The 20,043-nt window shown below is 41.2% G+C and overlaps 1 long non-coding RNA gene across 1 annotated transcript; it reads right to left on the reverse strand.

Annotated features, from left to right (window-relative positions):
- Positions 1-13,929: 13,929 nt before the first annotated feature.
- Positions 13,930-15,615, reverse strand: LOC138804912 (uncharacterized). Its single transcript, XR_011365379.1, has 3 exons — positions 15,473-15,615; positions 14,372-14,611; positions 13,930-14,183 (listed from the first exon to the last, which is right to left on the reverse strand). It is a non-coding gene; the product is annotated as an uncharacterized lncRNA (long non-coding RNA).
- Positions 15,616-20,043: the final 4,428 nt, after the last annotated feature.

Genomic DNA, 20,043 nt, shown 5'->3' on the forward strand with positions numbered 1-20,043 from the left:
GTCCTACCAGCTTTGGTTTCTCAAGATACCTGTAACTTTCCAATAAGCATTATTCCCTTGTGCTTAAGCTGGTTTAAGTGGGATTCTCTTCCTTGTGAACAATTATCCCTCATCAAGACAGTGTTCTTCTTCACAAAGAAAGGCTAAAATTTATGAAAGACTAGCCCACATGTACTGCAGGTGTCTGGCTTCTGAAAATTTTGTTTGAATCGTCTACATTAGCCTTCTTGTAGATGAACTGGCTGTTTAATACAACAGATGCAGCAGGCTTTGTGAGAAAGAAATGCTGAACAGCATGAAATCTTTGCAGCCACGCTCACATGTTTTACCATACATGGTCTAAACAAAAACAACAACAAAAGAAAAACCCACAAATCCAAACATAACTTATGGTTGAATTTTTTTTATCTTTATCCTAACTAAATCCTATTAATATGTGTAGACTTCAGACATATGCACAGCAGTTTAATGACCCATTATAAAAGGACTTGAAAAGATTCTAGGATGGAGAGAATAATCAGCTCTATCAGAACCATCAATTTTAGCCCCCTGTGCTTCTGCTTTACACCCTTGACACCAATTATGCAAATCTGCTCACTACAGCCCTGGTTTGCTTTTGCATTGTAATTAAATATAGGTGCCTTATGAAAACAAAAGGAAATGCATTGTCCTTTCCAGGACTGATTTTGTTCCTCTCGAATTATCAGGCAGCTGAAGGAACAGCTGGACCAGTTTCTGAACATCAGCAACAAAATCCTTCAAGTCTGAATCAGTGATTTTTTTTCATCAGAATTCTATATTATTGTTTAATAAATACAAAACAGGCTTTACTGGACTTTACTGTTTCCCTGTTTACATGATCAAATGTATTATGAAGACACAGACAAATGCACTATGGATTTCTTGATTCACTGAGAATACTTGGACTTTATTTATTTAATATCAGTCCTAGGGCTTGAATTTAGGGGCCTGGGCACTTGCTGTCCTTTAGCTTTTTCAACTGAGGCTGGTGCTGATGCTTCCTACTTTTAGTTTCCATCTTTTTTCCTACTTTTTAGTTTCCATATGGGCCAGTTTCAAACCTTGATATTCAGATCTCAGCCTCATGAAAAGCTACGATTACAGGTGTGAGCCTCCAGCACCTGGCTTGGGCTTCATTTTAACAAACTGGACAATCCAGTTTAAAGAAGGAATGAAAGACAGAAGCAACATCACATAGTATTCCTATAGGTTGGCTTAGTTAGGTTTAAGGCTCTGGCCTAGTTTTGTGTTTGTTTTGTTTTCATTTTGAGATGGGTTCTTTTGAGCCTCATACTCACAATCCTCCTGTTGGGATTATAGGCCAGAGCCACCACACGTGTCAAGGACCAGTTGTAGCAGGTGACCTTTGGTAAAGTATTCAAACACTCTGTGCTTTAATTTGCTCCTTTGTGAGGTGGGATACAAACAGTACTACTCCATTGGATAAAAATATAAAATCCTGTATTTTCTTGAAGTTTCAGCCAACAAAGCTAAGTGTTGCATAAGCATAACATTATTTCTTTTTTTTTTTTTTAATTGTATTTTATTTTATTTGAGAACATACTGTACAGGGGGGCTACAATTACATGGGCAGGATAATGCATACATTTCTTACCAAGCATTGCAGCCTCCTCCTTTGTTTACCCTTCACTTCCCTTCCCCGCCTCCCCCCTCCCCCCACCATAACATTATTTCTTATTCAGCCTGTGACTCAAAAGTAGAAGACACAGAGCAGTTTGCTTGAGGAAAGGTGTGGTATGTATATGTGCTCTGTGGGTACATGGGTATAATGGCAGCAACCTTGATCTCAAAGTTCAGATGTTCTGCTCCTTTATAAGGATTACATTCTGCCTAGTAGATTGGTGGAATGACTGTGTTATCTTAGGTCAAGGCCAGCATGTCCTGATTAGGTAGACATGGTACATTAGGTCCAGATGGGTAGGTACAACATGAAACCCAGCAGCAGGTCCAAGGAGGAAGTCCAGCTTTACTGGTTTACATCAGGAGAGGAAAAGGAGAATAGCCTGAGGAAACTGCTGACAAGTAGAAGACCTAAGTCAAAGTTAGAATTTTTAAAGGTGTATAGCACAAGTTTAGGTAATCTAGGACAAGGACTATTTGCAGAGAGCAGCATCAAGACTAGGGACTAGTAAGACCATATTGAACTGGGTGCTGTTGACTCAAACCTGTAATCCTGGATACTTAGGAGGCTGAGATCTGAGGATTATGGTTTGAAGCCAGTCTTGGCAAAAAGACAGAAGTAGAGGTATGACTCAAGTAGTAGTATGTAAACTTTGAGGGGAAGGAAGGAAGGAAGGAAGGGTGGAGGGGAGGGAGGGAGGAAGGGAAGGAGGGAGGAAGGAAGGAAGAAAGAAAGAAAGAAAGAAAGAAAGAAAGAAAGAAAGAAAGAAAGAAAGAAAGAAAGAAAGAAAGAAAGAAAGAAAGAAAGAAAGGGGGCTGGGAAGGTGGCTCAGTGGTAGAGCGCTTGCCTTGCATGCCTGAGGCCCTGGGTTCGATTCCTCAGCACCACATAAAACAAAAAGAAAAAAGCTGGAAGTGGCACTGTGGCTTAAGTGGTAGAGCGCTAGCCTTGGGCTGAAGAGCTGAGGGACAGCGCCCAGACCCAGAGTTCAGGCCCCACGACTGGACCCCCCCAAAAAAAAGAAAGAAAGAAAGGAATAAAGGAAAGAGAGGAAGGGAGGGAGGAAGGAAGAAAGGAAGGAAGAAAGAAAGGAAAGAAAGAACAGAAAGGACAGAATACATTGTGCTCCTTTTCAGAGGGATGTGATTTCACAATGATCAAAACAAGGGACTCAATGAAGGGAAGAAGAAAGGAACTCAGATACAAGCATAGGGGCTGATTCTCAGAATTCTGATCTCTTCCAGCATGAGAACTGAATCAAAGCAGTAGTGAAGAAATCATTGCTCAGGCTGGGATCATGGTTAAAGTGGTAGAGCACTGGTCTAGTAAGTATGAAGCCCTGAGTTGAGTCCCCAGTACTGAACAACAACAACAAAAAATGCTTAGGATGTTCTTAGAGTTGGGTTGGTCAAAGATAAGTCTGAGGGGGAAAATAGAAAAGAATAGTAGAATATCCACTAGTGAGGGAAATAGTTCTTATGGTTTTGTCTTAAAATTTCAGAAGTAGAGGAAGCACCCCTGAGCATCTGGACATTCTGTCAACGAACAGACGATGGTCTGTCAATGTGTCATGTCAATGCCGACTAAATAACTCTGAGCGACAGAAAGAAAATGAACTACATTCTTTACAGAACTCCTGGCAATAGGTTCTAAATGTAATAATTGTCTTCTTCCCCTCAACTTTAAAACCTGGCTTCTAGTTGGACACCAATGATCCATGCCAATCATCCTAGCTACATACGAAGCTGAGATGTAGACAACAATGTTCCAAGCCAGCCTAGGCAAAAAAATCCACGAGACTATTTCATCTTAATGGAAAAAGCTGTCATTCTTAGCTATGGTGAGAAGCACAAAATAGGAGGACCAAAGTCCAGAGCCATGCTAGGAAGCAAGATCTTATCTCAAAAAACAACAACAACAACAACAAAAACCTAGTACAAAAGCTGGACCGGAAGTATGTATAAGACCTTAAGGTCAAACTCTAATACTGCCCAAACAAACAAACCAATAAATCAAACCAACCAATCAATCAAATAAGTTCCAGGAGGAACTTGGCTTGTTTAACATGAAACAGAATTTTAACTTGAAAAAAAAATCAAATGACGATTGAGAAATATGCTGTTTGGATTCAGAGTTATACCAGTTGTAGAAGAAAAAGATCTTGGGAGGACACAGAGGAGACAAAGAAAGACAAGAAACAGCTGTAGCTCCAAAGTAATTGGCTTGCTAATTATGACTGCTGAAAACAACTGCAATGCACAGTTATTCTTCAGAAATTGTCGCTGAGGATGGAACTAAATGGTAAAGCACTGGCCCAAGGCCCTGCACTTAAAAAAAAAAAAAAAGACACTGGTTCTCTAGTTTGTAGCTCTTCTCAGATTTTTGTTTTAGATCTTCCTTTCTACTGACTGCTTAAAAAAATCCACTAATCCACAAAGATTATGAGACAAAATTAATATTAGCTAAAACTTTCCTGATGTGGTGTTCTGCACAAGTGCGAAGCTCATTCTCATAGTAGCTATATGACAAAGACGATTGTTATCTATTTGCAAATAAGCATGCAGAACAGTCCTGGGGCTTGAACTAGGTGCCTGGATATTGTCTCTGAGCTTTTTTGCTGAAAGCTAATGCTCTACCTCTTGAACAACAGCTCTACTTCCTGCTTTTTGGCAGTTAATCAGAAATAAGAGTCTTATGGATTTTCCTGTCTAAGTTGGCTACAAACCATGATCCTCAGGTCTCAGATTCCTGAGTATCTAGGGTTGCAGGCATAACCTACCAGCACTCTATCTAGCTAGCTATACTAGATGTTGAACCCAGGACTTTATGCATGCTAGGCAATCATTGAATGTTTTTTATATCAAAGTTAAAATGTGAACATATTTATATATCAAGTACAGTCATAATATAAATTTGATATAATAAAGTTTCAGATGGACTGGATGTATGTGTTAAAGTCTCATAAGATTATAATAGAAGCTGAGCATGGTAGCTTGTAATCCCAGCTCTTCTGAAGCCATAAATAGGAGGATCATGGTTTAGGATCACTGAGGAAAAAAATAAAAGTTAACAAGATCCTATATCAGAGAATAAGATGATATGCAATGCACATTTGTAATCCTAGCTACATGGGAGGTATAGGTAGGAGGATCAAAGTCCTTGGCCAGCTCCAAGCAAAAAGTGTGAAAACCCAATCTGAAAAATAACTGGAGGGCTGGGAAGGTGGCTCAGTGGTAGAGCGCTTGCATTGCATGCCTGAGGCCCTGGGTTTGATTCCTCAGCACCACATAAGCAAAAAGAAAAAAAGCCGGAAGTGGCGCTGTGGCTCAAGTGGTAGAGCGCTAGCCTTGAGCTGAAGAGCTGAGAGACAGCGCCCAAGCCCAGAGTTCAGGCCCCATGACCGGACCCCCCCCCAAAAAAAAAAAAACAAAAAACTGGAGTGCTGGGTGCCACTTTCTCAGGCCTGCAATCCTAGCTACTCAGGACACTGGGATCTGAGGATCACTGTTTGAAGCTAGCCCAGGCAGGAAAGTCAATGAGACTCTTCTTGCCACTAAATTACCAAAGAATCTAGATGTGGAGTGTGGTTCAAGTGGTAGAGTGCTAGCCTTGAGCAAAAGAAGCTCAGGGACAGCACCCAGCCTTGAATTCAAGCCCCCGCATGCTCGCTCTCTCTCTCTCTCTCTCTCTCTCTCTCTCTCTCTCTCTCTCACACACACACACACACACACACACACACACACACACACACACACACACACACACAGAAAACCAGAGCAAAAAAGGCTGGAGGTGTGGCTTAAGTGGTGTAGAACCTGCCTAGAAAGCACAAGGTATTAAATTTAAACCCAAGAACTGCCAAACAATGAAATTAGAAATAGAGCAATCAAATCTCTAGTGCCTAACAATATCATTAACTGGTATGGCACAAGACATTACTCACAGGTTAGTTGTAATGCTGGTATAAACCAACGTATGCTTCCAATTGTATAAAAGTACTGTCTAACCATACAATTAGGCATGTAATGCTTGATAATGATAATACAAAGAGCTGTTACTGGGTTACACATTACTTTATTATTTTAGAGTGTACTCCTACTTGCAACAAAGAGTTAACTAAAATAGCCTCAGACAGGTCCATCAGAGGATTCCAGAACGCAAGGTTATTATGGGAGATGGCTTCTAGCACCTTGTTGTCCTTGAAGACCTTCCAGTGGAACAAGACATGGAAGTAAGACAAGATATTGATGTTCCTGACTCTGAAGGCTTAGGCTAATGTCTAGGTTTGCATTTTAGCTTTCAACAACGTTTTTACAAAAAAAAAAAAAGATAAAAAGCTTACAGAATAAGAATATCTAGCAAGTTTTAAAAAAAATTATAGAGCTAATTTTTACTTTGTTTCCTTGGCTGTCATTGACCTCTTAAACTCAAGATATCTTTCTCTTTCAACTTCCCAAGTAGCTAAAGCCACTTACCACCATGCCTTGCCAAATGTCATGTTTCTTTTTCTGCAGCTTTTTTGTGGTACTGAGAATTGAATTCAGGATCTACCAAACCCTCACTTCTGTTTTTAGTTTGTTCTTTTCTGGTAAGGTCTTATATGCTTTTGCTCAGGACAGCCTTGGGCTGATATCCTACTTCTACCTCTCTGAGTAGCCAGGATTATAGATATGTACCATCAAGCCAGACATGTGCTTCTATTTTAAGGTAAATATTATAAGAAATCAAAAGGTGGGGCTGGGAAGGTGGCTCAGTGGTAGAGTGCTTGCCTCGCATGCATGAGGCCCTGGGTTCCATTCCTCAGCACCACATAGAAAAAGCTGGAAGTGGCGCTGTGGCTCACGTGGTAGAGTGCTTGCCTTGAGCTGAAGAGCTGAGGGACAGTGCCCAGGCCGAGTTCAGGCCCCATGACTGACCAAAAATAAATAAATAAAAGAAAAGAAAAAAAAAGAAATTAAAAGGTACAGTAATGTCCTGGGCCTTCACAATCACTCAGTATTCACTCACTAACACACCCATAACAACTTCCAGTCCTTCAGGCTTCTCTAATTGTGGTAAATACTGTATACAATATGCCTTTTTTTTCTCTTTTATTCTTATCAGAACTTTTATATTTTTAGGTATGATGCATGATTACTTTAGCTACATGAATACTTGCCATTTTGTTACAACTGACCACAATATTCTGTACACTAATATGCTACATAGATTTGTAGCCAGGAGCTATAGGTAATAGAAACATTTAGTCTAGGTATAGAGTAGGTCCTATTATCAAGATTTGTACACAATGGCAAAAGTCACATTTCCTAGAAACTATCCTCATCATTAAGTGACATATGTCTGTAGTTCTCAAGGCCTGGGTATTTAAAAATTAATTAATTAATTAATAATCTAGGTCCCAATTCTCCTTCTTTGATCTGTGCCCCTGCCATAACCTTCAGGTATTTTAGCTGTTTTTCAGTATCTCTACATAATAAATATATTTCCACAGGACCTTCTTGATTTTTAGAAAAGGAGGTTTCATCTATGAAAAAATACACTTATTTCTTTCAACTACTCCAATATTCAGCTTGCTTCAATCACAAATGTACACTTTTTAAATTCATTCTAATATTGTTAGATTATGTTGACTAAATCATTGATAGATGTATTATTATCACTATGTGAATGCTTATGTACCATGATTACTTTTCTTTCCTTGTACAACCTTTTTTCCTGAAATTGATACAAGTTTGCTTTTATTTTTCACTTAGTTTTACTATGGTTATCACTAACTCATAGCCAAATCTCCCCCATACATTCACAATCAATTTCATTTTCTTGGGAACACTTGCCAGCCACCTAATTTTCTCCATTCTGATCTTGGTTTCTCTCTATACTTGGCTCCCTAGCTATCATTCTGGAATCAAGCTTCCTTGTTCTGAGGATTTATACTTCATTCTGTGTTAGATTCCATTTCTAGAATCTTATATGTATTAGTCATCTTTTGATACTTCTTATTTTAGCAATGACTCCAAAATATCAATGGCTTACAATGAAAAATATTTATTTCTCACTTTCATTAGACATCTTCTGTGGGTTGGCTGCTGCTCAGCTTCATATTGGCTTCTTCCCAGGGCACAGGAGCCAGCTTCTTCTGGACCACATTAGTCTTTTGATTAAGCAAAGAACACACCCACCATCTCCATTTTCATTCCATTGTTCCAAGCAAATCAATGGCTAAGGTTTTTAATGGGATAGGAAGTAAATTCAAGTCCAAATAGAAAGGATCAGTGAGTTGATTTTGTTGTTGTTGTTGTTTTTGCTTTGCTTTGGCATTTTATGGCAGAGCTTATTTATCAATAGCTTTCTAAGGAAGGATACCAAAGAATTAAATTTGCTGAAATCTTTTTTTTTTTTTTTTTTTGGTCGGCTGTGGGGCTTGAACTCTGGGCCTGGGTGCTGTCCCTCAGCTCTTCAGCTCAAGGCGAGCGCTCTACCACTTGAGCTACAGCGCCACTTCCGGTTTTCGGGTGGTTTATTGGAGATAGGAGTCTCACGGTCTCTCCTGCCCGGGCTGGCTTTGAACCGCGATCCTCAGATCTCAGCCTCCTGAGTAGCTAGGATTACAGGCGTGAGCCACCAGCGCCCGGCTATTTGCTGAAATCTTATATGTCTAAAAATATACTTTGAGCTAGGGGAGAATTATGGAAGAATGCCTCCGATCAAGAAGCACTAGACAAGGCCAGGCACTAGTGGCTCATACCTATAATCCTAGATACTCAGGAGGTTGAGATCTGAAGATAGTGGTTCAAAGACAACCCAGGTAGGAAAGTCTGTGTGACTAGCATCTCCAATTAATCGCCAAAAAAGCCAGAAATAGAGCTGTGGCTCAACTGGTAGAGAACAAAAAAAAAGCTCAGGGACAGTATCTGGGCCCCGAGTTCAAGCCCTAGGACCAGCAAAATAAACACTGGACACTTAGAGGGACTTTTCAAATTGTAATTCCCTTGTAAACCTTTTGGAGTTTAGAAAAAAAATATAGATGTATACACACACACACACACACACACGATACTCTTTTGGGCTCAATATGTAGCTTAGTAGTACAGCATCCATCTCACTAGCCCCTGCTATCAAATCCTTGTACCTGCCTCCCAAAAACAAATTAAAAAAAATTTTACTCAGTTGCAGTGTATTTTGGCATAGCATTCTGGATGGGAAATCGTTTTCCTTAGAGACTGTACAAGATGCTCTACCAGCTTCTAGATTCTGGTATTGTTAAATACAATGTCATTTTAACACTGCTTTGTAACGTTTTCCTTCCTGGAAAAAAAGTTTCCTTTCTATTCTCATTGTTCTGAAATTTTACACTGGGGAATCATGGTGTGGATTTATTTGTCTATTGTACTGGACACTTGACAGGCTTTCTGAATTTGGAAATTCATATCTTTCATTATGAGACCTTTTCTTCAATTATGTTTTTGATAACTTGTTGCCTTGTATTGTCCACTTTTATCCATTTTTGTTTTTCACTTCTGCCACTTTGTTTCTATTAGGGTAGTTACTAGTCAATTGCTTTTTTCTTCTTTTTTTTGTCAGTTGTGGGGCTTGAACTCTGGGCCTGGGCGCTGCCCCTGCCCTCTTCAGTTCAAGGTGAGTGCTCAATCACTTGAGCCACAGCGCCACGTCCAGTTTTCTAGTGGTTTATTGGAGATAAGAGTCTCACGGGCTTTCCTGCCTGGGCTGGCTTTGAACTCTGATCAAATCTCAGCCTACTGAGTAGCTAGGATGACAGGCGTGAGCCACCGGCACCTGGCTCAATTGCTTTTCTTGTGATACCGGGGATCCAGCCCAGGTCCCTGCACAGAGCAGGTAAAGGCTATACCATAGAGATATACCCTCAGCCCCACATTTTGCTTTTCTGAAATTTTCTTTTTCCTGTTTTTTTTTTTTTTTGTCCTTAGTTTTTCTGGGGGAGCAGCTTAGTAATGGAGCTCTTCCCTAGCACAGATGAGGCCCTGATGCTACAAAAAAATGGGAAGAGATGACAATAGCAGCACCACCTTACCACAACATTGTGATAATATGTGTAAAATATTCAACACAATTTCTGGCATTAGTGATTGCCCTCTCATTTCTAAAATGGAAATGTTAAAATAATGAGATATAATAATGATGTTTAATGTTAATTAATTGAAAAATGTCCAGAGAAACTTTCAACTTAATTTTGCAGACATTACGGAATAATTAGTATGTGCACCGTGGAATGTTTATTCTTCTTTTCTCTTCAATTTTAACTGTGTTTGATGAACAACTACACACCTTGCAATTTAATTGAGCTTAGCTGAGTGACTAAAACATCACTTTTGCCATGGCTGGTGTTGCCCACCTTGGCTGTTGAGTTCAGGAGTTTGAAGTCAGCCTAGGCAACATAATGAGATCATCATTCTAAACAAGTGGACAAAGAAATATCACTCTTCCTCCTTCATCTCTCTTCTCTTGCTTTCTTCATCCATCAAAACTCTTCATTCCTCAGGGTCCAGCTCAAATATCTTTTTTTCATTGCTTCCCTGCCACTCCCAAGCTTAAATAATTGTAGCATTTGTTTTGCATCTCAAGCACATTCCATGTTTTTCAGATTAATTGTATATTCGTGGGAAGTCAGCTAAAACTATATCATAGCTCTTTGGACTTGTAACTAACATTCTCACCAAGACTTATGAGCTTCTTGATTCATATATTTCCTTTTTCTCATATTTGGGCTCTGCTTTATGTACTCTAGAACATGTCACAGTACCTGAGCTTAAATGCTCAGTAAGTGTAGTTTGGGATTTAAAAACAAAACAAAAACAAAAGCACAGCTGGGCACCAGTAACTCATACCTGTAATTCTAGCTATTCAGGAGGCTGAGATCTGAGGATCACTGTTTGAAGCCAGCCTAGGCAGGAAAGTCCATGAGACTTATCTCCAGTTAACTACCAAAAAGCCAGAAGTAGAATTATGGCTAAGTGATAGAGCACTAGCCTTGAGCAAAAAAGCTCAAGAACAGTGTCCAGGCCCTGAGTTCAAGCCCCAGACCAGCACACACATACACAAAAAATGCATGTTTATATCTTCTATCTGTCTGCCTGTCTGTCTGTCTATTTCTTCTGTTGAAAAAAAAAAAAAAAACTAAAACCTGAAAATCCGGTGGAGATTCTGTGTGATCCTCAGTCCATCTCTTCCCAGCCAATGTATACCACCTGTTACCCATCAAAGGTACTTGCAATTGAGACAAGGTAGAAAAGCGGTCTTTCAAACTGTAGGTGTCTTGATAAAAGGGGGAAATATTCTGGGAAAACTATATGAATTGTCTACTACTATTAAAACAAGTACATGTCTTAGAAAATATAAACTGGTCATTATCCTGAATGTAGATGCTTCAAGATTGAGAACAATTCTTACTTGGATGGGCAAATCACTGTGGAGCAGAAGCCCTGCTTCTGTAGACACTGATTCAGAAGCGAAGAACATGTATTTTTCCTCTCTGTAGATTTAGAGCATGTATATGTCAATATGTTGTCTCTGTAGGGATGTGGATGTCCTCGTTTGAGCCCCTGCTCTGAGAACAGAAGCTGAGATCTAAAAAATCTAAGAAAGCAGAGACAGAAATGCCTTTAATGCTTACTGAAGAAATAATTATGCAATAAGACTGAACTGGCTTTGAGAGGCTCTTCCTAGTATAATAACTCAATCTTTGTTAAAAAAAAAAAAAGTGCTGACATTAGAAAATGTCATGGTCTTATTGGATCAGAGAGGTCAGTGTCACACTGACACATGGAGGGTAGGGTTTCCTCTAAAAGTTATTGCCATAGTCAATCACCTTCAGAAGAGACAGTACCTAGGGCAGAAATGGAGACTTTGAGATTGTTAGAAGTTATAGCTTTTTTGAGTGTTTGCTGGAAATTGAACCCAGGACCTTATGAATGCCAGATAAGCTCTTTCCATTGAGCTACATCCCTAGCCCCACAAATTAGAGTCTGGTCTTAACTATAATGGGAAGGATCTATATTTGTGATGTTTGGTGAAGGGATTATAATACTCCTTACTAAAACCTCATGTATTGGTGAAGGTTGCATGGGAGGAGAGGGAGAGAGAGATAGAGAGGAGGGAGAGAGGGAGAGGAGAGGGAAAGAAGAGAGGAGGAGAAAGAGCACAGAGGTCAGAGTTCAGATATTACAGGCATATATGGAGACAGTACCTCCTCTAAGGATTCCTTTACAATAGAGAAGATGCTGTCACCCGAACAATATAGAGGATGGGGGTTCAGAGCCATTGTAATTAGCTGTTGTATTCTAAATATAGCCTCCTTTATACTCAAAGGCAAATGAAAGCTGTGATAGCTCTGGTTATCAAAGACACAAGCACCTTTTATTGAACAGATCCTTCTCATCCTGGACTACTTGTTCAATAGACTTGAGAAAAAAAAAAAAAGGGAAAGTCCTCTTCTATTTAATTTGCTAGTTCCTCTTAGATTTCTGCATATTGAGCCTTATTCTTGCATTTATTTTTTTCCATCCTGTTTTCTTCACAAAATGTTCTATATCAGAAGGGAAGGTTTGCAGCTGGATGTTATGTACAAACATGGTTGAATATCTAACTAGCTTTTCAATGAAGTGAGCTTTGAAACAGACACAATTTCCCAGACTGAACAGTGATGCTACTTAACACACTGGAATAGCAGCCATCTTATCCCTGCTCATTGCGTCAATGATCATACTTTAAAGACTGAATTCAGTTCCTTAGAACTTTTCTGGATTTAAGGTGCTTTGCAATTTTATTCTAACAGGTGCTTACTTGCATAACTTGTTATAAACACTCTCCTACCTTGTCGTTAATGGGCTTCCTATAACTTCTTGGACATCATTTTCTTCCTCTTGCACATTTTACAGTAAATACCAACCTTTGCCTTTTACAAAAGTTCTCCCTGGGGCTGGGAAGGTGGCTCAGTGGTAGAGTGCTTGCCTTGCATGCATGAGGCTCTGGGTTCAATTCCTCAGCACCACATAAGCAAAAAGAAAAAAGCCGGAAGTGGCGCTATGGCTCAAGTGGTAGAGTGCTAGCCTTGAGCTGAAGAGGTGAGGGACAGTGCCCAGGCCCAGAGTTTAGGTCCCACGACCGGAACCCCCCCCAAAAAAAAAGTTCTCCCTGTTTAATATATTGCATTATTTTTTCACATTTACATACATAGCTGAATAGTATAGAAGATCACTATGGCCTATTAATGATTTTACTTGTCTCCAAGACTTTTCTAATTTTCCTAGTTTCTTCACAGGTCTTCCCTTGGGGTAGAGTTCCTGTAGAATATTAATTTTGTTTACTTCAGTAAGACACTTTTAGATTACCTATATATTACAGCTACTTCCTAGGGCTATAGATTGGAGCTCATATCTGCTTGTGTGCTTGGAACACCTGACTTTTTTAATCTCATGACTCTTCCAGGGTTGTGCTGAAATACCTCAAGGGAGGATGCAAACATAAGAACAATGATCCAGGTTACTAAGGTGATAACTGGAGAGAGGGAAAAAGAAGTCTTCCAGGGGTAGGTGGAGCGGGCCATATTGGAATCTAAACACACTAGTGAAGCAGCATACTTTTTAAAGGTCAGAAGCCTACCTAAAGAGTCCTAGGAGGCCGAGGCAGGAGGATTAGAGTTTGAGGCCAGCTGACCTAGGATATATAAGGAGATCCTGCCTTAAAAAAGTGTAGACATTATTGCTCAGAGGTAGAGCTACCAATGAACACTTGCCTATCATGTGCAAAGCCCTGGGTTTCGCGCTAAGCACCTGAAAAACAAAACAAAAGAAGACAGAGTGGACACCAGTGCCTATAATCCTAGCTAATCAGGAGGCTAAGCTCTGAGAATCATGATTGGAAGTCAGCTGAACAGAAATGTCCAAGAGACTGTATCCAAGGGAGTGCGGCTCAAGCAGTAGAGAGCCAGCCAGGAGTGGGAAAAGGTGAGACCACCAGTATAGTGCAGGAGGTGGAGAAGCCAGATTTTTTTTTTCTAGCTAATGTAAGTCTTCTAATATGGATATGTTTTGTCCTTAGAAAAAGAGTTTAAACAAAATAGGAAATTGTGCCTATTTTATTAGTTTGAATAAATATATTTTACCGAATTAATGTTTTCAGTTGTGGGTTTTTTTTTTTTTTTTGTTTTTGCTTTAGAGTAAAACCCAGAAGAACCCTGCCCATGCTAGTCCAGTGTTCTACCACAGAGTTACACCCCAATAACACGATAATTTAATATCATTTCCTTTCATTAACATTTTTCAGGAAGCACAGTGATATTTTGACAAAGAACTCAGAGTCTGAAGAATGGGGGGGAGGCACAAAGGAAGGGAAGCAATCAATTTTTTCCCCCTTTGTGATGTGTTCTGAAGATGTAATAATTCTAGTTGTAAAGGTGCAGGGAAAGAATCGATGACTTCCGGTGTTCCTCACCAGCGGGGATGGGAGGGGGGAGCACACCTCAGCCTCTGATTCCTTTTGTCTTCTGAAAATAAAAGGAGGCATAGGGTATTAGAGCAGGTTTTTTTTTTTTACTAGGGGTTAAACTCGTTTACTTACGGACCTGGTTGGTCCCAGCAGATTTTACTTAATAGCTCCTGCAAAGCAGCTGTTTCTCATTTAAATAAGGGGGCGGGGCACAGAGGCCCCCCCGGGCCGACTTGGGGTACGTACAGCACAGGTGGGGGCCGACCCCAGGTCTGGAGCACGAGGTGCCGGTGTTGGGCAGGTGCCGCCTTCTCGCCCTGGCTCCCAATAAGGCGGGAACAACGGCGTTGCTGGGTTCGCGACTTGGTTGCTGTGGCAGAGCACGATAGTATTTCAGGCACCAGACCTCCATCCAGTCGAGTGTCCACACCTGGCCCGGGGGAAGGCAATCCGCATCCATAGGAACCACCGGGAACAACCGAGAAGCTGAGGGTTTGGGACGCCAGAGGGTTGGTTGGGCTTAGGCTAGGTACGATTGTTCCGCAGTGATTGCTTCTCCCACCCGCTCATCACCCCAGCTCCCTATCTCGATTGGCTACCCGATCTGCCACTCAGTTCCGCCGCGCTGACTCCCATTGGCCTCTTCTAGCTGAGGCCCCGCCCCCACGAGCTAGACACGGGCAGTGGGGCACCGGGGAAGAGAGCCCGGCGTTTGCTCGGGGCAGCAGGGGGGTGGGGGGGAGGCGGTGGCGGCGGCTGTGGAGAAGGAGGAGGAGGAGGAGGTGAAGAAGGAGGAGCAGGGCCAGCGGGAGGCAGCGGCGGCGACCCAGTCAGGGTGATGGTGCAGGTGCCCGGGGCCGGCGCGGAGCTGCCGGGCTGAGGGGCTCGCGGTCCACCGTCCGCAGCGCCGCCGCGTCGCTCCCGGGGAACGGGCGAGCGGGCGGGAAGATGCTGAGCAGGTTGATGAGCGGCAGCAGCAGGAGCCTGGAGCGCGAGTACAGCTGCACCGTGCGGCTGCTGGACGACAGCGAGTACACCTGCACCATCCAGGTCAGCGCCGCGCCGCGCCACTCCGCCCGCCGGCGGGACCCCCTCTCCCCCCTCAGTCCCGGCCCCCCCCTCAAGTCGGCCAAGTTGGCCGGCTTCCGCCGCCCGGGGGTCGCCTCAGCCCCCGCGCCGCGCTTTGTCCGCCCCTGGCTGAGGCGGATCGCCCCCGGGAGCAGGACGCCCGAGCCTCTGCCCCAGGGGCCCGGGGACCGCGCGCATCGCCACCCGGCGAGCCCCGGCGTCCCGGACCCCCAACTCCTCCCCGGTGTGTATGTGTGTGTGTGGGGGGGAACCGAGCACCTTCCGCGGGCGTCCGGAGGGAGGCGGGCCGGGGGGTGTGAGGGGAAGGGCTCCTCTCCTGGCCGCCCCGTCGAGGGGGCGCGGGGTGGGGTGGTGGTGGTGGCGGGGGAGCCGCAGGCTTCGGCTCTCCGGCTGGGTAAGGCCGACTGGCCGGCGCGTCTGATCAGTCTGCTTGGAAGGATAAAGGTTTATGTCATAATTTCTCCCCTAGCGTTTGTGAGTCAGAGCTTTCAGAAGGTGGAAGGGAACGCGCAGCCCATGCGGAGTGGCCTATCGAAGGGAGCCCAGACCTCAGGGCTGTACAGATTGAGATACTTCTCTCCCCCCCCCAACCCTCCCGCTTTTGGATCCCCAAATCTGGCCATTTCTGGCCTTGGGGGAGAGAGGAAAAGAGGGCGTGAGGTAAACATTTAGCAACAAGTTCCAGCGATTCGGGGGGATTGGCAGTGGCCAGAAAGAAAAGGGTGACTTGAAAAAGCAAACGAACACGCTAAGAAGATGAGAACGCTGCTGCGTCTCTGTTCTTGCCGAAGCTGGTGGTTTTTTGTTTTTTTTTTTTTTAAAGGCTATTTGTTTTTGCAATCCTCTTGCCCGTGTTCCTTCACTACTGCTCTGTGGCGCGTCAGGAGTAGTAGTCTCTCCCAGGAATGCAGGCACAGCCTTCTCTCTCTCTCTCTCTCTGCTTCTCTCTCCCTCTCCCTCCCTCCCTCTTTCCTTCTCTCTCGTCCCCCCCATTTTCTCCCCATTCTTTCCCACCTCTCCCCCCCCTTTATAAAGTCAGAGGTTGAAAAAGATTGACAACGCCCCCGTGTTCAGTTCATCCGCTCCGCTCGCCGTCAGAAACTGCTCTTTGTGGAGAAGCAAATTTGAGTTGGAGGGTCTCACCTGATCCCTTTGCCTTTGCTACATGCAACCAGAGGAGGCTTCTCAGTTCAGATGTGACAGATTAAAAAACTGCCCACCTAGGTCCTTCCTCAGGGAGCTCCCCCACCCAATTAATTTATTATTATTATTTTTTTTTTTGCTGACAGTGCTCAATAGCATAAAATAGTGATGTATGAGAAAGACGCTGGGTAGTGTAAGAGGAGCAGCAGCTGTTCTTTGCAGACTTTGTGTTCACTTCAACCTACTACTTCTCTCTCCATTCCCTTCCCCACTCCCCCCACCCCCCCAAAAAAATCCAGCTGTGGGGTCTTAGTGCTGGCTGCAGCCAATATCCATGAAGGTAAAAAAGAAAGAAAGAAATATCTTCATAAAGCCATTCAAATACACTCATAAAGATACTAGCCATCAAATGAGAAGATTTTTTGTACTTGAATATGATAGATGTCATGTATTATTCCTTTGCTGAATAAGTGGCATGTTACTTTTTGTTTCTATTGTATCTTTATACTATGCACAGGTTTTCTTTCTTTTTTCTTTTCTTGGAGGAGGGGAAAAAAGAAGTTGACATCTTTGCTATTTGAGTACATTGTCAAGAGCTTTAAAAGCCTATAACCTTCTTTTGAAATCTAAAGCATTTACACAATGGCCTATCAAGGGCATTGTGAGATTCAGACTTCATGAGTCTTAAGAATATTTTTGTGCTGTATGGTGAAATAAAATTTCTGAAGCAGGTCATTAACTTTTGCCAGGGTACAGAGTACAAATGAAAATACATCACCACTCCATGAGAAATGATTGATAATTCTGTAGCTTTAAGGCATTACAATAAGGAAAATGGTTATTTTTCCCAGTTAGTGGAACTTATGAGGTTGGTTGGTTGATAGGTGTTGTAATTTTTTATTTTGTCATTGAGAAAAGATGTTTTTAAGCTAAGCAGGATTGTATTGGGTTTGTGTTTGCCTATCCTATTGTGATTGTGTTTGTTTTATTGATGCTCTTCTTTTGTATTGTTGTAATTTAACTTTCTAAAAAATAAGCATGGTGTAAATATAGCTACCCTATAGTAAGTGTCCATGGTCTAGATGTATTAGTGATTGTGCATTGTTTCTTGGGAATCTAAAAACCACAGGAATTCTAAAGTGTATGTAGCGTCATTCTTTGACTCCACTATTTGAATTGCCTTTATCCATGTGGGGAAAGGTTTAAAAAAAAGACAATAGCTTACATGAAATGAATATTTTTCATGTATAGGTGTTTTGAACATTGAAAGATTGAGCTTTTCTTTCCAACTCTTCCTCCTGCACATTTCAGCAGTGTGCATGTGCACACATGCTTATTTGTCAAACCCTGGGTACAGCATCTTTTAAATTCGAATGGATAGGATGGTGAGTTTCTGATTAGCAGTATTTCTACGTTTTAAGGATTACAGTACCATATATTTTTAATTTTTCCATAATTTGAACTCTTTCCTTCAAGTGTTGTATGTCATATTTATGTTTAGATAAGCTATTTTAAAAGATCATTATGACTTTTGAGATAATTGAGCTCAGTTAGGATTTTACAGGATTAGAAAAGTATCATTGGGTGGGAGTCATGATAGTCACATTGGGTAAATTTCATTGTAGGCAGTTCTGTCAAGGTATTGGTCTAGCCTTCTGCAGCAGTTATACTGATGTGGCATTTAGAATGTGATTATTAAGGTAATCAAAAAACCATACATCTTCTCAAAGAAGGTTGCCACAGTTACCACATCATTCTTTTATTCCTTCTGGTATGTAAATGTATTTGTAGACCAGGAAAAATGAAAATATATGTTAGAAGGTCTATACTGTAATTGCTTCCTTGTAAAGAACATTGTTACCAGCTCCCTGCCAGTTTTGAAGGTCATTGCTTCATAAATGCAGATCTGATCCATATTTTTCACTCATCTGCTTTATCTATGCATATTTATATTATTTACTGTGTTTACTACCCTTACAATGTTGTTTTATTTAGGGAAAATGGGAAAAATTAAAAATCTATCTAATATCTTTGAAGCCAAACTAAATAGGGTCATTTAAAGGCTTAGGCATGTATACTAGGCATGTAGATCCGAAGGAATACATTATCTTCTGTCTTTCAGGTAAAATAGTTTATTCATTATTAAGAATATGTATTGCAGAAGTTCTAGTAGTAATTTGTTTAATGAATACATATTTTCAAGTAAAAATAATAATTGCTTTTTCATAATAACTGAAAGATAAGATTTCCCTAGAAATGAATTTGATTTTACTGGGGATATATTAAAGTAACTGATTAACATTTAGGTTAGACAAATTTTTAAGTTACTTGCCATAAATGGAATGTTTGTGCCAAGGTGGTTCTGTAATGGAACCAATATTTAGATTTTACTGTGGCACCACCACTTAGGGTAAGGGTGGGACAGGACAAATGAACTGGGCCCTGAGCTGGCCCAAAAACGGTATAGGCATTGCCATCTCATTTCCTTCACAATAGCATTATAGATTGACTATATTTGCATTGTGCCAGGTAAAGAAAATGAGCTTGCGGGTTGGTTGGGAGAGCCCTGTGTTGAATGACTAATTTTATACTAGGCTTTCTGGTAGGTATTTTGCATATGCCTTATGCGACTCATTTGTCAAGTAGGTAGTATTATTTCTATCTTACAGATGGAAAGACAGGTTGAGGAGGTTGAAGTACCTTGCCTCCTGTTAGTAAGTGGTCTAATTATATTTAAACCATGGTCCTTTTGTCTCTTAATCTTGTTTTTGTTTCTTCTCTCCATTCTGGCTCCCAAGTTACCTCATCTCTCTCTCTCTTTCTACCTTTCTTCATCTATAGAATGGAAATGCTAATGATTATTTCATAGCAAAAAGAAAATGATTTGGAAATATAAATACTAAGCAATATTTAAACAGACTAATACATTTTTACATTGTGGCTTATTCTGTTCAAGTAAAAAATAGAATCGGGGAATGTTCTACTCTTTTCTAAGAAAACTAAATCAGTTTAAGCCCTAAGTCTCCTTCAAGTGATTTCTGATTCATCTCAATGAGATTGTAAAATTCCAGGCTGATATACCTGGCCTCCTTACTAAAACTTTTCTTTAAGATTTACCTCCCTTCTATCCTGCCAAGTCTTTTGCTTGGGGAAGGGAAGAGACATTCCTGGGCTACAATTTGCTTCTTCTAAGAATTTCTGCTTCATATCTGGTAAGTGAAATCCTTTGTTTTATTAATGCAAAAGTGATGTTGTTAGAAAATTAGGATAATTTTATTCATAGAGAAAAACACAAAGCTGTTGTATTTTCATGAATATTGATTAAAAAATTTTAACAGGAAACATGCTATCTCAGGACCTCTGTTACAGTAGCAAGTCAGTTAGACTCTAACTCTTGAAACTAAGCTTCAAAACTAACCTTCTAGAATCCTAAAAGCACTTGTATCGTTCCTTAGTTTCTGTATTAAATATTTTATAAAACAAATGAAAATATACCCCTGAGTACTGAAGTTACATTCTGAATACACAGTTGGGCTTCATTCTTTTTCTTGTGTAAAGAAGTTTTAGTAGCATCTGAGAGAGATTTAGAAGCATTCACCACAGCATAATTTACTCAGGGTTATTTGTATGAATTTGCATTCTATTAAATGTTTGGAATGAATATGCTAGATGAGGCACTTCAACAT

The sequence above is a fragment of the Dipodomys merriami genome, unplaced genomic scaffold (genome assembly GCF_024711535.1).
Source record: "Dipodomys merriami isolate MVZ:Mamm:240054 unplaced genomic scaffold, mDipMer1.0.p SCAF_379, whole genome shotgun sequence".
NCBI lineage: Eukaryota > Metazoa > Chordata > Mammalia > Rodentia > Heteromyidae > Dipodomys > Dipodomys merriami.